Source organism: Gymnoscopelus braueri (genome assembly GCF_963280865.1).
Source record: "Gymnoscopelus braueri genome assembly, chromosome: 22".
Taxonomy (NCBI): domain Eukaryota; kingdom Metazoa; phylum Chordata; class Actinopteri; order Myctophiformes; family Myctophidae; genus Gymnoscopelus; species Gymnoscopelus braueri.
The window spans coordinates 39,280,908-39,308,007 of NC_137624.1; the positions used below are offsets into that span (position 1 = coordinate 39,280,908).

General features: G+C 41.7%; 1 pseudogene across 1 annotated transcript; it reads left to right on the plus strand.

Annotated features, from left to right (window-relative positions):
• Positions 1–3,472: 3,472 nt before the first annotated feature.
• LOC308079012 (chondroitin sulfate N-acetylgalactosaminyltransferase 1-like) lies at positions 3,473–23,637 on the plus strand (annotated as a pseudogene). The gene is made up of 2 exons (XR_013935043.1): positions 3,473–3,649; positions 21,387–23,637. The product of XR_013935043.1 is annotated as a chondroitin sulfate N-acetylgalactosaminyltransferase 1-like (transcript).
• The last annotated feature ends 3,463 nt before the right edge of the window (positions 23,638–27,100 follow it).

Here is a 27,100-nt window from a genome sequence, read left to right on the forward strand (position 1 = left end):
CTTGTAGATCTGCAATTTTTGGCTAAAGTTCTTCACAGAAAAGGGATGCTAGGGTTCAAGTGGTTAATGTAAAAAAAGAAAAATCCTTTCACATAAAGATTTGGCGGACCCCCTGTAGTAACTCTGAGGACCCCCTAGGGGTCCCGGACCCTCTGTTGAAGACCCCTGCTTTACAGAAGTAGGTCCTGTGCTGGGGAAGAGGCATGACCGCATTAGGGTTGTGAGTGTAATTCTTCTTCACATGAGTTCTTAAAGGACATGTATCGTGATGATGATGGACTTTATTATATTTGAGTATTTGGTATTATGTTTAATTGATCATTTGTGTTCAGCCAATAAGAGAGGGACTGGCAGCTGATTTCAGGGCCAGGTGTGTTTAAATTAGTTTAGCCAGGTGTGTTTGATTTAAATGTTAGCTTTTTTAGTTTGTCAGATCAGTATGTATGCTGCATTCGATGAGCAAAGTTATCCATAGTTTGATGTGCTATTTCTTGTGTTTTTGGACTGTAAACTATATCATCGAAGATACCCTTTTATGTTAACAATTTTGGACTGTTTGAATAGAAGTTTTTGTGAACCCGTTTTATAATAAACACATAATAAATGTATTGTGTTGTTGTTCTGCAGGTCATGTGGTGGTTGTGGTTGGGGTCACTGTTTTAGTGAAGCAAGAAATGAAGACATCTCTGCAATCTATTCCACTGTAAAGCAAAGCAATGTAAAACCTTGTCAGGTCTGTAAAATAATATGTTCTTGTGTTCACAGGAAGCACATTTTGAGGCTGAAGTGTTTTCAGTGTCATCCCAATCTCTCATTGCTGTTTAGAGTCTCTATTTCTCTTCCTTATTCTGTCTCAGTTCCATCCAATGACACAAGGCAAGAAACTAATCAGATAGACCATGTGGCGTTAATGTGATTATTTAATTCCTGGATTATATTCTACTGCCATCTAGCGGTCAAGAGGCAAAACTTCAAATATATCCAACATAATGTCTACCATCAATATTTCTGCCTGAATATGAAACAGAACAAATTATGTATTTAAATGTTGTGAGAAAATGACTGTATTAACATGATATATTCGTATTGACCAAATCTAGAATATGTTTCTAAGTAGCCTATGTCGTATTTAATGTAATTTGTGGGGAGACAAAGAGGTTGGGTTGTTTTTAGGATGTAATTTATTGCCCACCAGGGATGAAATTAAAGAGCCAAAAACTTTGAATTTATAGAACAGAGAGGGAAATCCTCCCAGCAAATCAGATGCTGTTTCTAGGATGAGATCACAATATGTTCATTGGCTCCCCTTTTGTTTTGTTTTTTACTAAATAAATGTTATATAAATGTTAATAAATGTATTAAAAAAATGATAGCATTGATATAAAGTAGCCTATGTACACTTTATTGCTTTGCTATTGTAATGGCAATTTCCACCTTTCAATGCACATTACTTCACTGGTGTATGGAGTGATCCAAGGCAGTAGACAAAGTAAAAAACAAACAAGATGGATGTCAAGTCCATAAATCCAGTTTTAGGTGTATTTATTGTAGTTGCAGTTTGTTATGAACATACCATTGATATTGCAGTGTCATTTCTGTAGTGAACCTCTGATTAGTGCTTCTCCTAGACTCCTTGCTACTGGTAAAAACGGTGTGGCTCCTCACCAACCTGTGTCCTCTGTCCAAACTCATCAGTGCACCTGTGACTCTTTAAATAGCCACCCACCAGTGCTGTCAAAACCACAGCCCGCCACCCAGTGTCCAAAAGTAATGATGCCAAACTACCAAATAATATAACACCATCAAAATGGCTCCTACAGCTATGCTAACAATTATTGGTTACGGAAAACCCAGAGGATTTAAAGCATTGGTTCTCAAAGTGGGGTCCGGGGACCCCCAGGGGTCCTTGAGGACTCCCTCAAGGACCAGGGGGTCCCCAGCTAAATGATAGATTAGGAACCAAATTGACCCTTATGGGTCTGTAACTCTGAGAGTGTACAAATGGACCCTAACGGGTCCATTTGGTTCCATTTGTACACTCTCAGAGTTAAAATAACATTGATTTTACTATATAAATTGGGGTCCAAGAGATAGAAATGCCATTAAATGGGGGTCCGTAGCCTGATGCATGCCAAACTGGGAGTGCTTCAAATTAAAATGGTTGAGAATCACTGTTAGAGCCGTAAAAGAATCTTCTCTTATGGGGGTCCGTGGCACATATTTTCAAATGGGGGGTCTGCGGGCTAATAAGTGTCAATTTTAGGGGTCCTTGACATGAATAAGTTTGAGAACCACTGATTTAAAGAGCCTGCTGCTAGTCTAGGGAGTCAGTATATCCACCAACCTGAATTCATGGAAGGTCTGCCGTCTGCTTCAAATATGATGGCTTGGCGATAATAAATATACAATAAAAAAAATGAAAATGTCCTAATTATTATTTATAACTTGATGCAGTGCAGGTTAATTTCTCTGTAGCATAACAGCTGGTCAACATATTGCATCTTCTGCTATTCATAATTCATCTTCTGGGATTGGGCTTTATTATTATTATTATTATTTTTATTATTATTATGATGTTCAAAATCGTGCCTCAAATTTTCTTGACTTCTTTGTCAACTCTGACATGGAATAATGTGAAAGGAGCCACATGCAAGTGTGCATGTGTAAACACTAGGTGGTGCTGCTGGACAGAGAGAGTCTCACTATAAAATGTTCCAATGTAGTAGTGTCTTTTTAAAATATAATATACTATGATGACACATAAAGTTATGAGCATCAGCTCTGAAGGAGAATACAGGGACATGGATAAACTGTGATCTGATGATGTGAAGGCTCATATTACCCATTTAATACCATTTTGAGGTATTTTTTTAAAAACTTTACTGGAGTTGTTTCCAGTTTCCAGTTTTACTTCTACTCCACAACATCTCAGAGGCTAATATTGTATTTTTACTCCACTACAATTATTTGAAAACTTTAGTTAGGCTACTAGTTACTTTGTAGATTTTGATTATTATTACAAAACATACATTAACGACTTCAACCCTATATATACATTTCTTATACAAAGATTTATTTTTTTCAATTTATACATTTGAAAACTTGTGAAATGAGTCCTTTCTACTTTGGTACTTAAGTACATTTTGATACCAGTACTTTTGTACTTTTACTCAAGTCAATTTTGAATTCCAGACACAAAAAAAATAGTACTTTTTCCACCACTGAAGCTCAGTTCGAAAGAAAAGACGGGTCAACATACATAGATGTCTAATTTAAATGTGGAGTCAGTCAGTGGGGTTTAGTAGAATATAAAGGCAGTAGTGTTGGTGTGGAGCTCAATCAGGTAACAAACGCTGCCTTTATGCAGCGTGGAGCGGAGTGAGAGAACTAGGCGGGGGCTCAGAGGGTGGGTGGGGTGGACCAGAGAGAGAGAGAGAGACACCAGAGAGAAGCAGAGAGAGAGAGAGAGAGAGAGAGAGAGAGAGAGAAGACCCACACACAACCCACACACAACGCTCTCCTGTTCGCCGCAAGTTGCGCTTGTGGAGCCTCAGTCAGTCCGGACCCAGCGGACCGGACGCACCGCAGTCAGTCCAGTCTCCTCTCCAGACCATCCTGGATGAACAGCCGAATAGCAACGGGTTTAATGGTAAGTAAGTAGCCAATCTATCCTAAAAGTAACGAGAGAAGATTATAGCTGCTGCATGAAACAACAGCTTCTATCAGCAAATCACATGGCTGTATCGTAATAGCCTTAGCCTTGGTTGGATCATAGATGTATTTTATCGTGTCTTGACTCTTACTTTCGTATCTACGATAGTCTTGGCCTGCAACCCCCCAGTGCGTCCTGCACTTTCACCAGTAAAGCCCGTACTACTCCGTAAATGGACAAAACATATATGTACGGTGCTTACCCGGTTTCCCCAAATGTTAACTCGCGCTTCGGTGTCTTTGAGCAATGTATTAGTCCGTATTTTCCAATAGATATGTGTTTTACGCCCGCCTGTGTCGGATTATGTCGGAAGTTCCCTGTACTCAGTTGGCGGTAGTGACGGGGCGCATCTGGTGAAAGACAGTATTACACTTGATGTAAACAGGAAGTAAATGATGGGAAGAAAATGGTGTTCGGCCACAGACTGGATTAAAACACTTCTTTATTGAAGAATACGGACTAATATATTGCAGAAAGACTCCGACGTGCGAGTGAACATTTGGGCCAACCGGGTAAGCCCCTTATGTATGTTTTTTGTACATTTACGGAGAAGTACGGGATTTACTGGTGAAAGTGCAGGAAGCATTTGGGGGTGCAGGCCAAGACTATCGTAGATACGAAAAAGTCAGACTCGATACATCTGATAAATACATCTGATAATCTTGATCCAAGGCTATGGCTGTGTGGTGTTCTAACAAGTTGCTTACAACTACGTAAATATCGTATGATAGCCTTAAGTTACACGCACGTTTACTCGTGTGTGTGAGTGAGTGTGAGTGTGTGTGTGTGTGTGTGTGTGTGTGTGTGTGTGTGTGTGTGTGTGTGTGTGTGTGTGTGCTTTCACTGAACATTTTAATAGGGCTACTTATAATGAAAAATCAGTTCTGAATAACACTTAATCATGAATGCAGTAATGTATGCGTGTTCTTCTGCAAACTCCTACCCTGCGCGCGCGCACACACACACACACACACACACACACACACACACACACACACACACACACACACACACACACACACACACACACACACACACACACACACACACACACACACACACACACACACGCACGCACACACACAGGCACACACTCACAGGCACACACTCACAAGCACACACTAAATTTACTGAAAGAGCCGGGGTCTTATCAGGGAAATATTTATAATCCAGCTTAGCAGACATTAACAACTAAGTAAGTGCCTCATTCATTCCATGAAATATTTTGGTTATAAACTTTCCAGTTGGGTTTTCTCATGTTGGATGAATGGGACCAGATTAGGCTATATTAGGCCTATGTGGGACTCCATTGTAGTATATGAATTATTCAGTTTGATTATGAGCTCTCTTAGTGGAGGAGAGACAGCAGTATATGCTTATTTGTTATAGTTTTATTATCAGCTCGGTGGTGCCTAGTGCCCTAGTAGGCATGGACATGATTAATGGGACACTGTAATGCGATATGATATGTCATGACGTATTATGTGCCTTCTCTTCCTCAAAGATAAGGTTTCCTCCTCAGAGATGCTCAGTACAGCGGCAGCTTTGTGCTGTGCTGTGCGTGTGTGTGTGTGTGTGTGTGTGTGTGTGTGTGTGTGTGTGTGTGTGTGTGTGTGTGTGTGTGTGTGTGTGTGTGTGTGTGTGTGTGTGTGTGTGTGTGTGTGTGTGTGTGTGTCTGTGTGTGTGCGTGCGTGCGTGCGTGCGTGCGTGTGCGCGCTGCAGGCCTGGTGTGAAACTATGATGTAACATCCCTGTTTCGTTAATGCTTCACCTCCAATTACATAACAGATGTGCTGTCTTGTTTAGGTGATGCAAGGAGAGGATATAGAAATATTTAGCCAAGGAAGCTTTAATAACCACATTAACTGTTGTTCCTATTTTGGTTCATGGCATTATAGCAGTGGTGGAAAAATACTCAAATTCTTTACATAAGTAAAAGTACCAATACTGCAATATAGAAATACTCTGTTACAAGTAAAAGTCCAGAATTCAAACTTTACTTGAGTAAAATTACAAAAGTATTGACATCAAAATGTACTTAAAGTACCAAAAGTAAAAGTAACTAGTAACTAAAGTTTCCAAATAATTGTAGTGGAGTAAAAGTACAATATCTGCCTCTGAGATGTAGTGGAGTAGAAGTAAAAGTATTGGAAATTGGAAATACTCAAGTAAAGTACAAATACCTCAAATTGTACTTAAGTACAGTACTTCAGTAAATGTACTTAGTTACTTTCCACCACTGCAGTATAGGCTAAATAAAACATAATTTCATTTCAATAGCAAATCTACAAAAAAGGTCTTAAAGTGGTTAAATGCCACTGAAGGATAATGGCCCCCAGAGCCACCTGTGTTTCACCCACGCATAAACCATTAGAAATTGCCCACATAAATTATCCAGTGTAACAGAGAGGGTTCAGTTGCCGGAGACAAACCGTGGAGTTGTACTGGCTCTACAAAGCGGATCCTCTTGGCTTCATTCGCTGCATGTTAACCATCCACGCTAGGGACAGTGCTTGGCTCTGCCCCCTAGATGTTAACCATCCACGTTAGGGACAGTGCTTGGCTCTGCCCCCTAGATGTTAACCATCCACATTAGGGACAGTGCTTGCCTCTGCCCCCTAGATGTTAACTGTCCACATTAGGGACGACCGTTGGCTCTGCCTGGATGCATAACTGTACAAGGCAGGGACAACAGTTGGCTGTCTGGCTGTCTGGGCTATTCAAAAATAGCAGATATACAAGCTCATAGCATGGCTCTGAGTGCCGCGCTATGAGCTTGTAGATCTGCTATTTTTGAAAATGTTTTGAAAATATTCGTGAAAATGTGTGCAAATCTTTGAATATACATATTTTTTAAGCAAACATTTTGAACTCAAATCTTTGCTTCTGGGGGGGTCCCTGGAACAACATGTTTTGAGATGGGGGTCCGCGGCCAAATATATATCATTTTGGGGGTCCTTGACATGAAAACGTTTGAGAACCACTGATTATAGCAAACAAGTTTTTTTTAAAAACTGCTAGGATTTAGAAGACATTTGTAGAATCCCCCAGAAGCAAAGCTTTGAGTTAAAAATGTTCACTTTCAAAAATATATTTTCAAAGATTAAAAAGTCTCACGATTAAAAAAATAAATAGGCAAAGAAATCTAAAAATGACACAGATGCGTTCCCGGTCTTAATGGGTTATATCCTATACTTGGTTGACCGGAGAGGCATTGTGAGCTCGTAGATCTGCTATTTTCTGGGAAAGTTTCCCCCGCACAATATGGATGCTGCCTGGGTAAACCCCAGCATCTCTATAGAGCGTGCCAAAAAACCTGAAAGGGGCGTCAACAAGTGTCTTTTGGTAGCTGCGGACATCTTTGAGGGGTAAAAACCAGGTTGACTTAACATTGCCCAATGCCACGCCCAATGCCTCGCCCCCCGTGGTGACGACACGTTGGCACGCTTAATTCTGGGGGGAACATTGTGAGGTAGGGGCAAAGTGAAGTAGGGTGCAACGCGGGTCTGTTTGACCAAGTATAGAGGGTTTAAGACGTGGTTAAGTGTTTAACTGTCCACGTTAGGGACAACCACTGGCTCTGCCTTCCCTGGTAAAGTGGTGGCTATAGCTGGCTGTCCAGGGGGCAGAGGGATGTAATGAAGTCTGGAGGAACTGGACTGAACTTGGCTGGCACTGCTTTGAGTTTTTCACTATCCATCCATTGGTGAAAAAACAAGTCCTAGAAATAAATATCTGGGGATTTATTTACCTTGTGTTTTGCAAGGATAAAACGTGTGCACAAATGTGTCTGTTTCTGTTTTGCTGCGCATCTTGTTTGTGTGTGTGCGTGTGCGTGTGCGTGTGCGTGTGCGTGTGCGCGTGCGTGCGTGTGTGTGTGTGCTTCTTTGACTTGAGGACCCATGAGACTCTCTTGGCTTGGGTTACACATTAACAAGCACAAACCTTAAGGTTTACTCTTGTCTATTAATGTCTTCTCTCTTACCCATCGATCATTTCTATTGGCTCCTTCTTACATAATCTCTCCCATGACTCAAAGTTTTCAAGATTGTTATTATTAGATTTGATATACGAGTCGAGTACACAAGAGCACGATTCTTTGGTTTTGGTTCCTCAACATTGTAGCAGCAATAATAAACAACAACAAAGTCAAAATAAAGAATGGCAGCGATAGGCAGAAAAAAATAACAAAGTATGTACATTGGTCATAGCCAGTGGTGTAAAGTAACTAAGTACATTTACTCAAGCACTGTACTTAAGTGCAATTTTGAGGTATTCTTTACTGGAGTATTTCCAATTTTCTGTATACTTTTACTTCTACTCCACTACATCTCAGACAGAGGCAAATATTGCACTTTTACTCCACTACAATTATTTGAAAACTTTAGTTACTTGTTACTTTGTAGATTTTTATTATTATTACAAAACATACATTAACCACTTCAGCCCTATATACATTTGAAAATAGCCGATCTACTATTTTCAAACGTTTTTATACATTTGACAACTTGCGAAATGGGGCATTCTGCATAATGAGTACTTTCTACTTTTGGTACTTAAAGTACATTTTGATGGCAATACCTTTGTACTTTTACTCAAGCAAATTTTGAATTCCGGACTTTTACTTGTAACAGTATAGTAGAGTATATCTACATTGCAGTAATGATACTTTTACTTAAGTAAGAAACGTGAGTACTTTTTCCACCACTGCTGTTATGTATGACCCCCTTAAGCCATTGATCATTTCTATCATCTCATTCTAACATAATCTCCTCCCGTGTGAAGACATCAGATTGTTCTGAAACAGCTGAGAAGATGAGCAACACTACTCTACCTACGTATCTCTCATTCATTATACACAAACTAAGTTATTTCACCAATAATTACATATACTGTAGATGCTCTATATGCTTAGTGTTCTGCTGTGGCTTTTCGTGGTTTGCTGAATATAAGAGAGAGCACTATGGGGATAAATCACTGACAACATTAGTAGTACTTAGCCGTCGTTAATTTGCCTTCACAATGTGAATGAGGACATTGTGGAGTTGGGTGGTGAGTGGTGACTGTTATTGCATTGATGGTTTATGTGTTTTATGGTGCAGATCAATCTGTTTTCATGTTCCGTTTTGGATCACTTTGCCTGATTCATTGCACGGTGTAAATCATGAATGAATGAAGTCCTGCCAGGCAGGCAGAAACCCCAACGTTTGTGTTCCCTGTTGCCCGTTTTAAATGAATTTAGTTAGTGTGACCCACTCATGTTCACTGAGCAAGAGTCAAGTGAGCTTAGCTCCTTTGCGGTGGTGTAAAGTAACTAAGTACATTTACTCAAGTACTGTACTTAAGTACAGTTTTGAGTTTTTACTGGAGTATTACCAATTTGCAATACTTTTATTTCTACTCCACTACATCTCAGAGGCAAATATTGTACCTTTACTCCACTACAATTATTTGAAAACTTTAGTCACTAGTTACCTTGCAGATATAAATGATTATATTACAAAACATACATTAACCACTTTAGCCTTATTTCATACATGGGCTATTTGAAAATAGCCGATCTACAAGCTCATGCGACGGCGACGCGTTGTGAGCTGGTAGATCTGCTATGTTCAAACATTTTAGTACTTTTACTTTTGGTACTTTAAGTATATTTTGATGCCAATACATTTGAACTTTTACTCAAGTAACATTTTGAACACAGGGCCTTTTACTTGTAACAGAGTATTTTTATATTGTGGTATTGCTACTTTTACTTCAGTAAAACATCTGAGTACTTATCCACCACTGCTCTTTTGTACTTTGTCATACGACGCGTCATACGGCAAAAAAAATTGCAGATCTACAAGCTCTCACGACCAGTGTGAGCTTGTAGATTGGCTATTTTTGGGCCGTACGACAGACTATACATTAAGCACTTAGACATAGAGAGGAAGAGAAGAGAGGAAAAAGGAGTGAATGTGATGTTAACAAGAGGTGCTTGCCCTGTAGTAGTAGTTAGTAGTGAAACGGAAGAGAGAGAAAAGTGTAGCATGTGTTTAAGGGTCTTCCAGATGGCAGGTCTGGCAGGGGAAACCAGTCTCTAATGAATGGTAAAGAGAATCACCTGAGGGAACTAGAGACATCAAAGGACCCCTTTCTCTACTTATATTTCTCCTACAACCCCCCCTTTCCGTCGGTATTAGAAGTCAAATGCAACTCTTATTACTGTCCAGTGTTGATTTCGTCGACTAAAACTATGCCGAAACGACTTTTTTCACTGACGAAAACTAAATCAAAACTAAGCTTTAGTGACTAAAACTAAGACTAAATATATTGACAATTTCATCAACAAATAAAAACTAGACTAAAATGTTAGTGAGGGACTATGAGAAGAGATCCAGTAGAACTAAAAGACAAGTCATTTTATGTTTGGTTGCGCTTGGGTATCGCGCTCTGAAAATAGACGATCTACAAGCTCACAACACGTCGCACTGCGACGTGTTGTGGGCTTGTAGATCGGCTATTTTCAGCATGCAACCAAGTGTAAAATCAGCCATTACGACGCCATCAAGGCACCGCCAACATACATAAATCAACTGTAGATTTAGTCGACTAAAACTAGACTATAACTAAAACATTTCTGATGACTAAAATATGACTAAAACTCAACAAAATCAACACTGTTACTGTCTCTCCTTAATTGTCTCTCTCTAGCTTTGCTTAATTTCTTCATTTACAGCTCTCTCATACTAGGTGTTTTCTTTTATACAGCTGCTGTGACTCACTCACTATAAGTAATATCTGAGGTTAGTTTTAGTGTGTGGTCTCTTTGCCACCTTCTCTTCTCTTCTCTTCTCTTCTCTTCTCTTCTCTTCTCTTCTCTTCTCTTCTCTCCTTTTCTCCATTGAATCCAGTCAAGTTCATTCTGCCCTCAGGACATTCTTCTGGTTAAAGAAAGGTGTCCAAGGGTCAAGTTCAGACAGATTGCCGGAGAAAACAAAAACAACAGACCTGTCACCTGACATTCCAGGCCAACACGTGCACACATACAGTACACACAAACAGCTCTGACTCATACCAAACGATGAAGGGCGGTTAAGTCCTTAATCACTATTTCTCAATATTAACTTCCTTGATCACATTATTCAACAATGTACCTCCATGTCTTGTACAGTACGTCTTTATTTACTTAAATCAGAGTGGAAATACTATGTCATTTACTCTGTCATCAACACAGATGAAAGCAGAGGCAACAGAGATATAGATAGGTTATGATTAAGTGAACTATTTTCTCCTTTCTCCACAGAATGAAATGGAGAATATTTGCAATATGTCATTATTAAAATGTACCCATCGCAATGAATAATTCAACATATTAGCCCACTAGTAGTAAGTACACACACACACACACACACACACACACACACACACACACACACACACACACACACACACACACACACACACACACACACACACACACACACACACACACACACACACACACACACACACACACACACACACACACACACACACACACACACACACACGTGCACTTCCAACAGACTTGGAAGGGAATCGGACCATGAAATACCTAAGACGACAAATCGTGTCTGGCATCACCTCTTAGACATGCCGTACAAACAAAAACATGCAGGGATTTACCTGGAATTTAACGTTTTCCACAGCAGCCATATTAGCATGAAATAGTAGGGTAAACACAGGTGTAACCAATGATACTAATTACAATTTCAATTTAGTCGCTCTTATCGAGTGCTGCTTACAATAGGCAAGGTAATCACCAGTGTTGGAATAGTTACTACAACATAGTAATATGTTACTTATTACATATTACTTGTTTAAAAAGTAATGTAGTTACTTTACTTATTACTCCCTGCCAAAAGTAACTAGTTACTTATTACTTAGTTACTTTTTTTTTCTCGCCCCCAGTAATTGCATCCTTTCTCCCCAAAAGTCTGACTTTGCATTTTCAACATTAGCAGTTTTTTTTTTTCTCTTTTCTGCAGCCTACATTGTAAAATCCTCATTGTTGATTTAACTCTGAAAAGTGTTCTGTACACATGACGGGTCCATTTGGTTCTATTTGTACACTCATTTCAATTATATTAACACTAAGACTTTTACTGTGTATGAATTCATAACTTACAGACTAAATGAAAACCATTTGACTATGAATTGAATACTAAGGACCTCAATGGAAACAAGACCGCAAGGACTTTTTTGGAAGTATTTGAAATGTATTTCATGTATTTTTTGCCTAAAAAAATATTCAAATTCAAACACCTGGGCTCAAACAGATAATGACTCATCATGAGACACAATCTTTGAACAACTTCTGTTGTTTATTAAACAAAATGTATTCTAATAAAAAAAGTAATAAGTTACTTTTTGAAAAAAAGTAAAGGTAATAATATTACTCAAAAAGTGAAAGTAATTAGTTACATTACTAGTTACTGGGAAAAAGTAATAATATTACTTTAAGTTACATATTACTTTAGTTACTTTCCAACACTGGTAATCACTTAGATAGAATGCAAAGAGACAGAGTGTATAGTGCCTCAGGAAACTAGAATCACAGGAAAACCAAGAACCTAGCATCTAAACCAGTGGTTCTCAAACTTTTTCATTTCAAGGCCTTTAGGCCACGGACCCCCATTTGATATCTCTGGGACCCCAATCTATACTATGAAATCCTAACTCTGAGATTGTACAAATGGAACCAAATGGACCCGTAAGAGTCCATTTGGTTCCATTTGTACACTCTCAGAGTTACAGTCATGTACTGTAACTCCTCAAGGACCCCTGGGGGTCCCCGGACCCCAGTTTGAGAACCACTGATCTAAACAATACTCTCAGAATAATTATCGGTACATTGAAACTATAGGACAATTAATGAAATAACATCTAAATTACATTCTTGACATTGGGGTAAAAAAAAGAAAGAAAACAAAACACAAGCCTATACGTAATTAACCACATGAACCCTAGCATCCCTATTCTGGGCATAATAGGTGAACATTTGATGAAAATAACATTTAGCGATGACGTCACAATGTGGCATGTAGTGAGCATGTTGTAGATCTGCTATTTCATTATTTGATGTACAATGATTGGGTTTAAGTGGTTAATGGCTCCATTCCATTTAGAGTAGCCAAGAGTCTTTCCAGTGAGCCGACATGTGCAAATGTACAATTTGACCTGAGTGGAGCACAAACTTGATTAGTTAATATACTGTAATGCAATATAATATAATAATATAACATGCCACGCACATTGACACATGACACTTCGAACCTTCATGTCTTTATGCCTTTCAATCCGGGACAGCGTCTGTGTCATTTTAGATGTTGCAGAGCAACATTATTATTATTCGTTTTTCCAAAAACTGTTAAACTGTTAGGATTTACGGCCGATCTACACCAGACTTTTCAAAGCGCGCGTATGCAACGCGAGTGCAACCAAACATAAAATGTATTTTAGTTCTTCTGGATCTCTTCTCCACTAGTTCCCTCACTAACATTATAGTCTAGTTTTTATTTGTTGACGAAATTGTCAATATATTTAGTCTTAGTTTTAGTCGTCATAGCTTAGTTTCTATTTAGTTTTCGTCAGTGAAAAAAGGTGGTCGAAGAACATTTTATCATCATAGTTTTACTCGATGAAATCAACACTGGAGTTATCCTACCATTTCATGTCAGAAGTGCTGCCGTGTAGACGGTCTATACCTCAGACAGAGTTAGGGCTATGGTCTGCACACTGTCTGCAACACAGACAAACACATGCAAACACAACATGCCAGCGGTGTGTGATTTCTGCTGCGGTGGTGTGACGCTCGTCCATGAATGGAACAGAGGAAATTGAGAATTGGAACTGTGCTTCTGTCTTCTTTCATTCATTCATTCTGTCTGTTCCTTCTCTTGCACCCACATAGTAAAATCATCGGTGAACACAAATGAAGCAGGGTTTTTGGTGTGGAAATTCAATAATTCCTCGGGGAGAGAATGAAGTGTTAATACTGATATGGTTTCAGTAGATGTATTAAATACAACAGATGACAATAATGTAACAATAATTCCTGTGTAATATAACAATGAGAAAAAGAATAAAGAACAGAGAGGGAGAGGGAAAGGGGATGGACGGAGATGGAGGAAGGAAAGGTGGACACTAGGGAAAGGTATGGAAGGAGATGGAAAGTCTCGGAAGCCAATGGGAGTCTGACCCAGATCTGTATGTTGGGGCAGCTTAAATACAGATTCTACAAGGACACATACACATTGTTAGGATAATTCTGAGGACTGATATTCTTCTGTCTGACCAAAAGATGTGTAATTTCAACACTTGAGTATGGAAGGTCAATTCTGCCTGACTATGCAACGTGCTGCTCCCCGCTCAGCGTCCAAGAGCTACCCTCACCAACTATGAACATGTGCTCCATTCTCATCGGCTGAGAATGGAAGGCCCACTGCTATATGCCGAGGCCATAGTCACTGCCCTACGCCTGATACGAGAAACATTCTCCTTGCGTTTATAAAACCTTATAACTCGTCGTCTTGCTGTCTAGGTCTGCCGCTTGCCTACAGAGGAATAGCTATTTGACCTTGCTGTGTGAGCCTGCTGCTTAATAAGTACACTGAGGGTGTACTAAACTCATAAGACATATTATCAGACTCATTTACTTCCCTGGGGACATTACATTCAGACAAATCAGCATACAGTCATATATTAATGTAACTGAAGCAAGATGAATACTAAATGCGTAATCAATAATCGATAAATCAATAGCCTAAAGGGAATATACATTGTATTTCCGTTACAGTTTTACTGTGCACTTTTAGCCTGATTGTCTCTATACCTCATTCTCCTCATCTCTTTACCTACAGTACAGTACAATTCACACACACACACGCGCGCGCACACACACACACACACACACAATGCCCTCTAGGCAGGAAGCTGCAGAAGGAGGGACAGGAAGTGCATTTTGTGTCTGAACCAGATGCCCCCAGAGATCAACAACACAGGAGATGTCTCTCTGATCTCTATCTAGACCTCTCTCTCTCTCTCTCTCTCTCTCTCTCTCTCTCTCTCTCTCTCTCTCTCTCTCTCTCTCTCTCTCTCTCTCTCTCTCTCTCTCTCTCTCTCTCTCTCTCTCTCTCTCTCTCTCTGTCTGTCTCTGTCTGTCTCTGTCTGTCTCTGTCTGTCTCTGTCTGTCTGTCTCTCTCTCTCTCTCTCTCTGTCTCTGTCTCTCTCTCTCTGTCTCTCCCGCTCTCTGATAGTTAACTTGGTTTATTTCATATCTTCCACTGTCCCACTTCCTCTCCCCACTCTCCCTTTCTCGGCCCTGCAACTATATTTCTATTTCGGGGCAAAAAGGGAATCAGACGTGTCATAAACGGAAAAAAAAACACCATTTATCAGCTCTTGTCATTTCAGGAAATTCATCCCACCGGCCCGGCCGTGGGCACTGAGGCTTGTTTCTCTGTTTGTGTATGAGCCTGAAACTGTTTACACTGCTCTGAAATAACGCTGTGCAGATTCTCGGCCCTCAGTCCAAACAGCATTATGCAAACACAGATGTGGGAGATTTGTGATGGAATCTGTGTGACTGAGTCTAATCAATAAGTCTCAGAGAGTGTTAAACCTAATAGAAACACAAATGGGGAAGTCATTCTGGGCCACAAAACCACACAGAAACAGGAACTCTTGCAATATAACAATACATGTTATGTTACAGTAATTTTTGTTTGTTTTTCTCGTGTAGTAATGTACTCTATCGCGTTGATGTGGACATGATCTGATACACATCATTTCCTGTGTACCACGCGTGCTTCACATTACATTACAGTCATTTAGCAGACGCTTTTATCCAAAGCGACTTACAACTAGAAAAAGTGCTCCTCGGAGCACAGGTCTCCGCCAGGTCAGGTACGTTATTGTGGCCTCCTGGTGGCGCTATAATAGGCCAATGTGAAAAGGGTGCCATTTGTTCAAGGGCTTTTCACTGCAATCGGACACTGCATTCATGATTTGAGGCATTTTGTTCCAAAAATGTGTTTTGCTAAATTATACCTGCTGGTGGCGCTATAACAGGCCAATGTGAAAAGGGTGGCATTTCTTCCTCGGCCTAATAGAAATGTGCGTGTGAAATTTCACGGAAATCGCAAGCTGCGTTCATGATTTGAGGCATTTTGTTCAAAACGGACCAATCCTGCAAACTTTGGAAGCCAATCTTAGGCAATCAGGATGGAATATGGGAAATTGGATAAATCCGTGTTGATCACATGACTATAGAGATACTGTGTACAGATTTGTGTGATGTTTGGACAAAATCTATAGGAGTAGTATCAATAAATGTGTTTTGCACATATCGGCCTCCTGGTGGCGCTATAACAGGCCAATCTGAAAAAATTCTGGTTCTGAATTGGCATCCAGGGAGTGTGCATGCACAGTTTTGCACCGTCCGGGCCAACGGTGCCAGAGATTAGCTGCTAATGGACGGACAGGACGGACGGACGGACGGACGGACGGACGGACAGAGGGTAAAACATACTCTCTCGCCATGCCTTTCGGCCTGGCGGAGACAATAAGTGCATTCAACATAGGTAGGCAAGGAAACTACTAATCACCAGAAGTCATAAGTGCATTCTCTTCTAAAACAAGCAACTAAGAGTATACCTAGCGCTAAAGTAAAAGTGCAATATATCAGCTATACCTACTTTCTTCAGGCATTAGTGTGCTCTAATGCCTGACAGCAAGAAGTCCCCGGGTTCGATTCCCGGCCACCCCAGGACCGTTCGCTGCATGTGACTCCCCTGCCCCCTTTTCAGTGTTTCCTGTCTCGCTTATCCTGTCTCTCTCGCATTATAACGCAAATAACGCACTATTCCTGTACACAATTTCAGATGTTGGCTATCCGAAAATAACCAATATACAAGCTCGTTGTGAGCTTGTAAATTGACTATTTTCTAAAGATTGTAAAACATTTTGTTAAAATCTTGAATAACTATTCCTTATCTAAGAACCTGGTTAAAACATATTTTTAGTTCATGGCCCAGCACCGGCAGAGAAGTAACAGTGACATAGTGGAGATACATTAAAATGCTAAGAAGATACACAGTAGTGTTATTTCTCTAGGCTAATTTGGAATTGTGTATATTCTTTTGACTTGTGGGTGAATTAAGGACACAGGGACTACTTCTGAGGCAAGAGTTGCCAAGACAACGCATGCACCCCAATTACATCATTTCCTGTGTGAAACTCCATGCCAGTTTGATTTTACTGGAAGTGATGGTAAACCTTCTGGGTTTTTAGGGGCAAGAAGATCATTAATTTTCATACAAAGTTGACAGCTGGTTCTCAAAGTGGGGTCCGGGGACCCCCAGGGGTCCTTGGGGGGGTTCTAGTGGGTCCCCAGCAAAAGTAGTTAACGTAGCATCACCATAATTATAACCATTTTTTTATACTTTGGCTATTCAAAAATAGCAGATATACAAGCTCATAGCGCGCGGCGCAGCTTGTAGATCTGCAATTTTTTCAAAAATCTCGAACATTACTGAACATTTTTAACACAAATCTTTGCCTCTGGGGGTCCCTGGCACAACATATTTTCAGATGGGGGTTCACGGCCAAATATCAATTTGGGGGGGTGACGGGTCCTTGACGTGAAAAAGTTTGAGAACCACTGCTCTATGCAGCAATATTGTCTTCATTACTGTAGATACAGGGCTGCTATAGAGTTAGAAGCCTTCATTTGAATCCTTAGGTGTTATATATATGGCTCTGTTAGCCACAGAGTGCCACGTAGCTATAGCTAGTGAATCGACGTATTCATACCTAGTGAGGCTCAGCAGTTTGATGGAGTCACCATTCATAAATCGTATACTCCATTATGCCTCCATAATTCTGAGCAACCTAGAGGTGCCCATAGTTGAGCCATGTGGCTCTTTACTGTACCTAGGTCTGTCACAATTATTACATAATCATCTAATCGCAATCATTTCAGATAATCGTACTAATGTTTTGCATAATCGTCATGATATTATTACGAAAATTAAATAATCAATCAATCAATTATATATTTTCAAACATAAAAAGAAAATTGTGGAAATAGCCGATTTACAAGCTCAAAACGTGTCGCTATGCGACACGTTTTGATCTCCACTCGGCTAATTCCACTATTAATGTATTTTTGGAAAGTTACGGAATTTCACTCTGAGAGTTACAGAACCGTAAGGGTCCATTTGGACGACTCCTGGTTGTCCCTGGACCAGATGTTGAGACACAGTGGGCTTGTTGTGTGTTTTCAAGCCAAGTTTGTTTTGGTATTTGCAGTAAACCACTGGTGGACAAACTTGTGGACACAGAGGGACACACATACATTATATACACAGAGACAGACCGTGTCATTAATAACTACACTTTCACACTTTGCTTCATGACGCTTAACTAAGCCAGGCTCTGAAAGACAGAAAGGGTCCGGCACTAGTAGTGGTCACAAGAAGAACAATAAATATGAATAGTTTTAATGGACGGACGGACAGACAGACAGACAGACAGACAGACAGACAGACAGACAGAGACATTTCATGCGCGTGGCTTACAATGTATTGCCACATAAAATATATTTTCAATATCAACATGTACCTTCTGTTATTGAAACTCAGGTGGAATGAACACACTGGAGTCTTATGCTGCCCCGTACAGAAAACATACATGACAGGCATTTTTATCCATTCATAATTATATCAAAATTGTGGTCTTTTCTAATTATTATTATTCAAAACAATAAGCACACACATAACCACATCAACCTATTCTGCCGTGAACATTGGTGAAAATAGCAGTTCTACAAGCTCACAACTGACTAACACAACTAACACAAATGACGCATTGCGACCCCGGTCAATGTATCCAGATCTATTCATGATCACTGCACAAATCAAAAACCTGTGGAGAGCTTCTATGATAATGATTCTAAGATGATGTTTCAGAATTGCACCAAACTAGTTTTTTTTATGTCTAAAAGCTGCTTTCCATTATGATGATTGTGAGTGATGATGAGATTTGACATTCTGATGTCAGGCTCATCAGCTCATTGTGGTGGCGTGCAATTATGGTCCCCCTGCTGCACCTAGACTTAACATCCATTATCCTCATCCTAATTATGATCCTAGGCTAAACCTCAGGGCTTAAATACATTGTGGTGGAAATGTAACATCATTCTCTTGTTCGTTCACCACCGGTTTCCATTTATTTCATATCGCTAGAGCAATTGAGTAACAGGAAAAGAACCCTCTTCTTTCAAATCCTTATCATCTTGCAGATACAGTGACTCTGACTTTCCTGGTTTAAACACTTCAATCCTATATCTAACTGATAAGCTTTATTCATCCATGGTTTGTATGGGCTGTGCATAACCGTAGTCCCAGGTTTCCAGAATGTGCCACTAAGGGTGCATCCACACAGAAGATGCAAGTTGACGCTAGTTGTCACAAGCTCTTGTTCCGGTTCCGGCCATTTCTGGCCGTTACTCAAGGAAGAGTGGAACCCGGATATGTGCTTCAGACGCGCATCGGGACGGTCTTTCCGTTTTTTCCTATAACATGGGAGTGGACGGGACTTCCGATGACTTGTATCTTATGTGTGGATGCACCCAGTGTGGCATATCTACCCATTTCCTGTTCCGGGTTCAGTGTTCCATCGCTTCGTTTGATTGGCTCTGTCTGCAGCAGATTTGAAACAGGAAACAGAAATGACATTTCATATGCGTTACCTGTTCAAATATGCTGCCAAGCAAATCAAATGTATAGCTGTGGGAAAAGGAACGGGAACAAGAAACAGATATGCCACTGCTTCGGACCATTGGCAAATCCGTTATATCCGGCAGATATACCAATGGTCCGAGGCGGGGGTTAATCCGCCCCTGGCACCGATCCTATGCCCACTTCCATTGGGAATTACACGGTCAAGTGAACAAGAGTGGCAACAGAGTGTTTGGTTTGGAGCAGACTCATCTTGTCGCTTTCTGTCATAGTGATATAGTCCTGCATCAGATCACGTGTCCATATCCAAATTCAGGTTCTCCAATAGGCTACCCTCTTCTCTGTTTTGTCTTTCTTGCTGATTCAACGACGTCCACAACAACTGTGATTTGTTACTTAAAAGGTAGGGTAAGTGATTTACTTTGGTTAAAATAAGTGTCAAATAGCTCTATAGTCTGATAGTACTCATTGCTATAGAGTGTTTGTTCAGTAAAAGAAGTCTCTGTGTCTCTCCAGCTCTTTATTAAACAGGAAATGCATTGTCAGGACTCTCTCCTGATTGGCTTAAATGTTGTCACCTACCTGAAAATGTACATATATTCTGTTTACTAAAGAGCTGGAGAGACCCCTGTGACCGAACAAACACTCTGTAGCAATGATTACTATCAGATTATGGTACTTTAACCTAAACAAAAAAACTAATACCAAAAAATATCACTTACCCTACCTTTAAGTTAACCTGATGTTAATGTCCCACAGGAACTGATCACATTATTTTGTTTAGATTCTGTGTTATGCTAACTTGACATCTTCTTATTAAACAAAGACAAACTGTGGTTAAGTGGTTAATTCTAGTGTTTAGTCACCCTTATGACCTCATGAAGACATTGACTAAGAGAGACCGGTACATGGGAGTGACACTCCATCAAATCATTTTTATTTTCTACCATAACTGCACAAGATCTCATTTAGCCCAACCGTCCTCCTCGCTTCAAACATTTTCAGAGCAGTGGAGGTCCGGCTGAACAGATGTCCTGTCTTCCCTCATTCAGCTGTTAGTTAGAGCACAGTCCAGTATTCACTACTGCCATAAACTAATCCTTTCATTAGGATCTCGGCTTCAGTTAGGCCTGCCAAAGAGCTAACTGTGCGCTAAGTCAATAGACTCTCACGCACGCACTCGTGCACGCACGCACACACACACACGCACGCAAGCACGCGCGCCGCGCACACACAAACACAGACACACACACACACTAACTCTGACACACACACACACACACACTAACTCTGATACACACACACACACACACACACACACACACACACACACACTAACTCTGACACTGAAACATAAATATACACATATCCTTTCCATTCATATTCAAATTAATATGTGTGCTCTCTTATCCACAATCCACATACTGTACGCTATCCTTGCGCCGCTCGTGTGTGTGTGTGTGTGTGTGTGTGTGTGTGTGTGTGTGTGTGTGTGTGTGTGTGTGTGTGTGTGTGTGTGTGTGTGTGTGTGTGTGTGTGTGTGTGTGTGTGTGTGTGTGTGTGCGCGAGTGTGTGTCCCCGTATAGACTTTACGGGCACAAACACATGCCCTCGCACATTGCTTCATTCTTTCACACGTCGGTGACACTTCAGTGTGTTTTGTCAGGAGCTGTAGTCTTGGAGGAATGCTTAGTTTGGCTTTGGCCTCTGCTGCACGCTAGTTCTAAACCAGCATGTCAGACAGAGAGTGGTCTGGCATGTTTTCCTCCTCTCTTAAACTTAATTTAAACAATACAACATAAGTATGTGATGATGGTGCAAGATGTTAAGAATCATCAAGTTATAAAAATGTTCCCTCCCTCTCTCCCCCCCCCCCCTCTCCCTCTCTCTCTCTGTCTCTCTCTCAGCCCTCAGAGGTCTCAGGGGGATCGTGCGGCCCATGACGAAACCGCCGGCGACCACAGAGGATCCGTTTCCTCATGCCCTGTACATCTACATCCATGCTGTGGCATCAATCCTTTCGCATGAGACCATCAGTGGAGCATTCTGCATTCCATGAGAGACAGACAGGGGAACGACAAACACACTGTTCAATATCCTGGGCTTACATTCTTAGACAGTATCTCAGAGCTGTTCGTCTGTCTGTTACACAGACGGGAAGAAGAGGATATTATTCTGGACCAACTGAGAGACTAAATGATGACATCATTTGTACATATGAGTCGCAGATGACTGTTAGATGATGATGGAACCACCAGGGTCTGGTCTGTGGAGCTGAATGGAACATTACATTACAGTCATTTTAGCAGACGCTTTTATTCAAAGCGACTTACAATAAGTGCATTCAACATAGGTAGGCAAGAAAACTACTAATCACCAGAAGTCTTAAGTGCATTCTCTTCTAAAACAAGCAACTAAGAGTATACCTAGCGCTAAGGTAAAAAGTGCAATATATCAGCTACCTGCTTTCTTAAACAGATGAGATAAATCAAATGAGCAAGAGCTAAAACCAATAAGTGTATCAAAATAAACAAGATCCAATAAAACAGGAGCTCGTACAAATAATTGACAACAAGTAGGCAAGGCTAAGTGGAAGGGTCAGGGAACGGGAGAGGGAGCGCAAAAGTGTTTTACACTTTTTGCCGTTTTGTCTAGCATGTCAATGGAAAAGCAAAATGACCTAATTCATGATACGATGACCGAACACTGATATCTTAACTACTACTGCCCCCCACCTCACTGTGCAGCTTAAAGATAATAAGTGACACATGCAAGCGCTATCGTAGCGTGTGAGGTTATATATATATATTTTTTTTATTATTACAAAACATACATTAACCACTGCATTTGAAAAGAGCCGATCTACAAGCTCTCAATGCGTCGCATCGCGACGCATTGAGAGCTTGTAGATCTGCTATTTTCAAAAGATTTTTATACATTCGAGAACTTGAACTGGGACATTCTGCATAATGAGTACTTTCACTTTTGGTACTTTAAGTACATTTTGATGGCAATACTTTTGTACTTGCACGCAAGTGCATTTTGAATTCCGGACACTTTTACTTGTAACAGAGTATTTCTATATTGCAGTATTGATACTTTTACTAAAAACAATTGAGTACTTTTTCCACCACTGGTCCTGTTCCATCTGGGTGGGTGTATGTCCGTTTAAATCAGATAGATAAGCGTTGCGTTAAGCGTTAAGTGCGTTGTTGTCGTGATGTTGCGTCGCGGGCTCCTGTCCTGGGCGTCCCGCGTGGGAGGGGTCCTCGTCCTCGTGTGCTGCTCGCTCTCCCTCCTCTACGTCATGACCTGCAGCCCGCCGCACTCCGACGAGCCGCCGCTGAGCCACGCCCTGCCCCACGCCGGACCCAACCATCTCACCCAGCTGGGGGGGGGGGGGCCCGGGGCCCGGGGGGGGCCGCCGGGGGCGCGGGGGGGCCCGCGGCGGCAGGAGGAGGAACCGGAGCGGTCCAGAGCGGAGGCCCCGCCCCGGGAGGAGGAGGAGGAGGAGGAGGAGCCCAGTCCTACCAAGCCCTCCTCCAGGAGCGCGAGGAGCAGCACCGCCTCCACATCGCCTCCCTGAAGAAGCAGATCGCACAGCTGAAGGAGGCCTTGCAGGAGAGGAGCCAGCAGCTCAAAGGGGTCCAGGAGACCCTGGAGAGGGCGGCGGCCGGGCCCGGGGGTGGTCCGGCGGAGGGACAAGGAGGAGGGGTACTGGGCGTGGCTCGGGGGGGAGGCGCTGGCGGCGGGGGCTTGGGGGAGGCGCAGGGGGCCAAGGGCCAACAGGCCGACCTCCAGGAGTTCCTGAGGAGCCAGCTGCTGAAGGCCGAGGTGAGCGCCGGCGCCCGCCTGCCCAGCGAGTACGCGGTGGTGCCCTTCGAGAGCTTCACCCTGCAGAGGGTCTACCAGCTGGAGACGGGGCTGACCCGGCACCCCGAGGAGAAGCCCGTCCGGAGGGACAGGAGGGACGAGCTGGGCGACGTGCTGGAGACGGCCCTCCGTAGCCTCAACGGACCGCCGCCGCCGCCTCAGGCTCAGGCGGAGGGTCTGGGCAAAGGGGGCAAGACGACGACGGGCAAGGTCTACACGCCGTCTGACTTCATAGAAGGTGAGGATATATATAGGTTCGACGCAGCAACCGCATTTTTCACCTGATTCGGATGCTATCGATGCATCGAATGGGACATTATCACGTTTTATCTAATCTCTCAAGAACAGATTCTGCTCTGCGTTTGAATCTGTCGGGGGGGGTTCGTCATATCGCGTACGCACTGGCCTATAAGTGGGCGTGCCTTCAGATCAGGAAGCAGGCCGCGCTTTACCCAATCAAATGTAGTGGGCGGGATTCACGTGTCCGTCGATCCTTCCCCGCACTCGAAACAAACCGAAACTAATTTAACAATAGCGTCCTCGGAGCAGACAAAACCCCGGATAGATATTCACATTTTAACTTGCTCTTTCATCATAGAAACAAGTGGGCTTATAACCAAAACGATCCATGTTCTCTGGGAGAAGTGGTGTTAGTGTTCCGTGTAGAAATATTGTTAGTGGGAATGAAAACATAGTCGCACCACCGGAAGTGATGCGCTGAAGGCAGACCAAAACCCCGGTTTCCTTGCGCACGGGTGCTACGTCAACTTCCTCCCAGAGCCAACTGAGATAGTCAAAAACAGCATAGGGCGCTGTTTTTCCTTTTCATTTGGCGATGGGTTCCCAGATTGCGTTTTATCAGACCATTGAAATGGCGAAGTAGGCGACATACTGACGTACTCGCGATTTATCAGACCATTCATTGGGTGTTATCAGGACATACTGACCTTCGCCCATTCAATGGTCTGATAAAATGTGATAATGTCCCATTCAATGCATTGATAGCATTCGAAGCCGGTCCATTTTTAAACCACTGGTTGTCAACCTGGGGTCTGGGGACCTCCTTACAAGACTGTAACTCTTGTGTACAAATGGAACCAGATGGACCCTTTAGTGTCCATTTATTCTCTCTCAGAGTTAAAGGAATAGTTCATCCAAAAAATGTACTTGTTTTCTATCAGTTACACACCCCATGAACCCAATCCTGTGTTCATTTTACTCTGAGAGTGTACAGTACTCTGTGAGTGTACAAATTGACCAGTAATGGTCAATTTCTGCACTCAGAGTGAAATGATTATATGAACACTGAAGGGTTTTAGTGTGTAAATGTTTTATGAGAGAGAGAGAGAGAGAGAGAGAGACTCCTGAAGTCAGGATATCCTGCAGACAGTAATGCACTCACATGATCACATGCCGTAGGACATGAACACAGCTGCTCCTTGTTTACAGGGGAGCATCACCACCAACGTGTGTGTGTGTGTGTGTGTGTGTGTGTGTGTGTGTGTGTGTGTGTGTGTGTGTGTGTGTGTGTGTGTGTGTGTGTGTGTGTGTGTGTGTGTGTGTGTGTGTGTGTGAGAGAGAGAGAGAGAGAGAGAGAGAGAGAGAGACTCATTCCACAAAGGTTAGGTATATCCTGCTTAAAAGGAAATGTAAACTTGTATGTTTTTACTTTAGAACTTAAAAAGGATTAAGTGACATTTCTTTCAACCTATAAGGTCCTTACACACCGGCGAATGTGCGAATATACGCAAAATTCGGACTTCGTTCCGAATAATTAAAAGACGCTTTTTCGCTTCGCTTTTTCGCGCCATGAACGCTTGCATTGACTTTATAAGGTTTTTTAAAAAAGCGTATTATTCGCACCGAAAAAAAATCGCCCCGGTGTGTAAGGACCTTTACTCTTGAACTACAACTATTGTAGCCACAATGTAGAGGTTTATAATGGAACTGTAGCCTTGCTAATGTCTGTTTACTTATAGTCTTCTACAGTATGAAATAGCACACAATAATAGCAACACAAAGTATATGGGTATTGGTATATACCCAGGCAGCTACACAAAAGGTTTAGCCTGATTTACAATCTGTTGTGCCTCAGTGTCGCGTGACGAATATAGCAGATCTACAAGCTCTTGATTCTTGAAGCTCACACAATGGGGTGTCAGCTCTGCACGTGACGCTGACACACAATAACAGATATAAATCAGGTTCAGGCTTAGTTTAGGAGTAAACACCCAACATTGAGGCTGAATGTGAATGCAATGCATCAGTAAAACAAATAGAGAGACAGAAAGTGATGATGTTTAGCCTAGTAGTCTGATCAAATATATAGTATTTTATTCCATGTAAGCCCCGCCCCTCTCTTAATGATGAAGCCTGACAACACACAGGAAACTAACCTTGTTATGACAGGAAGTCCTGACTGGTTTCACTATCACACGACCGATCTATGGGTACAGTAACTTTTATAATGGTTAGGAATATATTTTCTCTCTCTCTCTCTCTCTCTCTCTCTCTCTCTATCTCTCTCTCTCTCTCTCTCTCTCTCTCTCTCTCATCTCTCTCTCTCTCTCTCTCTCTCTCTCTCTCTCTCTCTCTCTCTCTCTCTCCTCTCTCGTCTCTCTCTCTCTCTCTCTCTCTCTCTCTCTCTCTATTTTCAAAAGATTTTCAAAAGATTTTATACATTTGAAAGCTTGTGAAATGGGACATTCTGCATAATGAGTACTTTCTACTTTTGGTACTTTAAGTACATTTTGATGCCAATACCTTTGTACTTTTACTAAAGTAAACGTTTAATTCCGGACTTTTACTTGTAACAGAGTATTTCTACATTGCAGAATTGGTACTTTTATTTAAGTAAAACATTTGAGTACTTTTTCCACCACTCTCTCTCCCTCTCCCTCTCCCTCTCATATCTTCTGACCACATCATCACAATTATTTTTAATGTCTCTCTTCCTATCCTGTCTTCTTTGTTATTCTGTTTGCTCCATCTATCCTTTCCCGTCTTTCTCTCCGTCTTGCTCCTTATCGCGTTCTTCCCTTTCATGCTTAGCCCTGAGGCCTGCTGAATAGACTAGAGTAAAGACTATCACATCTACAGCCTCAAGTAAGACCAGACCAAAAGATCTTCAACTCTGACTAAATGCATAATTGCATTCTTTACAGTTCTCTTTCATTCCTCTCTCTCCCTCCTCTAGTATGCTCTTTCTCTCTTCGTCAGTGGTGGAGGAAGTACTCAGATATATTTACTTTAAGTAAAAGTACTGTAGCAATACCACCAATATAAAAACACTCTGTTACGTACTCTGTTAAGTAAAAAGGCCTGTATTCAAAATATTACTTGAGTAAAAGTGCAAAAGTATTGGCATAAAAAATGTACTTAAAGTACCAAAAGTAAAAGTCTTAATGTTTGAAAATAGCAGTTAGTGTTCCGTGTAGAAATATTGTTAGTGGGAATGAAAACATAGTCGCACCACCGGAAGTGATGCGCTGAAGGCAGACCAAAACCCCGGTTTCCTTGCGCACGGTGCTACGTCAACTTCCTCCCAGAGCAACTGAGATAGTCAAAAACAGCATAGGGCGCTGTTTTTTCCTTTTCATTTGGCGATGGGTTCCCAGATTGCGTTTTATCAGACATTGAAATGGCGAAGTAGGCGACATACTGACGTACTCGCGATTTATCAGACCATTCATTGGGTGTTATCAGGACATACTGACCTTCGCCCATTCAATGGTCTGATAAAATGTGA